This window comes from Limulus polyphemus, unplaced genomic scaffold, assembly GCF_000517525.1.
Source record: "Limulus polyphemus unplaced genomic scaffold, Limulus_polyphemus-2.1.2 Scaffold192, whole genome shotgun sequence".
NCBI lineage: Eukaryota > Metazoa > Arthropoda > Merostomata > Xiphosura > Limulidae > Limulus > Limulus polyphemus.
In genome coordinates, this window is record NW_013665802.1 from 333009 (window position 1) to 333997 (window position 989).

General features: G+C 31.5%; 1 protein-coding gene across 2 annotated transcripts in view; it reads left to right on the top strand.

Annotated features, from left to right (window-relative positions):
* Positions 1 to 502: 502 nt before the first annotated feature.
* LOC106478238 (solute carrier family 25 member 36-A-like) overlaps positions 503 to 989 on the top strand; it is a 23009-nt gene continuing 22522 nt past the window's right edge. The window contains exon 1 of one of the 2 annotated variants that reach the window (XM_022381784.1): positions 503 to 529. The gene's annotated coding sequence lies outside the window, so the exon portion shown is untranslated. The other variant, XM_013938762.2, reaches the window with a different exon arrangement.

The window sequence follows — 989 nt, forward strand, 5'->3', positions numbered from 1 at the left end:
GAATGTATTTAATTCAATGAAGTGTTTAGTTTCAGTGAAGTATTAGGATCAGTATTAATTGCCGCGTACATTCAGTTACTTGATCTATTAGCCATAAACGTTTATGGCTAATAAAGTTAGTTTATTTGTTTGTTAGTTGTTAGTCGTAGTACCATTAGTGAGTAAATCTGTTGAAAGTGAAAACGTTATTTCTGAACTTAGTCCTCCAAGCCTAACCATGTAAAAGTGATAGTAGCCTATGGGTTAAGGAGGAAATAAACTAATTTGTAATCGTTAAGTGGACGGGACTTAGCCTTATTTTCACCAAAAAAATTAAAAGAACCATTCTAATTAAAGACAACTTAACACTAACGTTTATAAATCTAGAATATGCGCTGGTAACAACTTAATCATGTTTTCATTGAAAAAAGTCACATGGCTACATTCAACGCCAATGAAAACCAACTGTTCACGTGCAATTGGTGTGATCGACCGTGAGTTCTGTTTACGTCCCGGCATGCTACGGGGCAACGTGAATTAACCGTACGACGTAAGACGTGTAGTTTGTAATTTCGGGTATTCGTATTAAATCTGATATTTATTTTGAACAAATCGATACTTTAGTTTTTTGTAAATTTTTGTTTAATATTACATTTTTTTCTAGTGTAGTAGTTCCAACGTTTTTTCCTCTATGTACAAAATTAATGGAAAATAAACTTTACAGTTCAGTCTCAGAGTCAGACAGTTGAACCCTAACTAAACTGTATTTATAATGTAAGTTGTAACTCGCAGTTTTAAGTTTCATTTTTATTTTGATACTATTAACTTTGGGAAGTTAATCATGATTAAGAATAGTCAGTGTTAATACTATATGTACAAGTTACAGCGTTATTGGTACTGTGAGCGTGACAGTGATACTTTATCATGGATTTTAGAGACTTTAGTTTATATCTGCATACTTTATAGAAATTAGAATTTAGAAAATATATTGATATTCAGTACTCCATTTA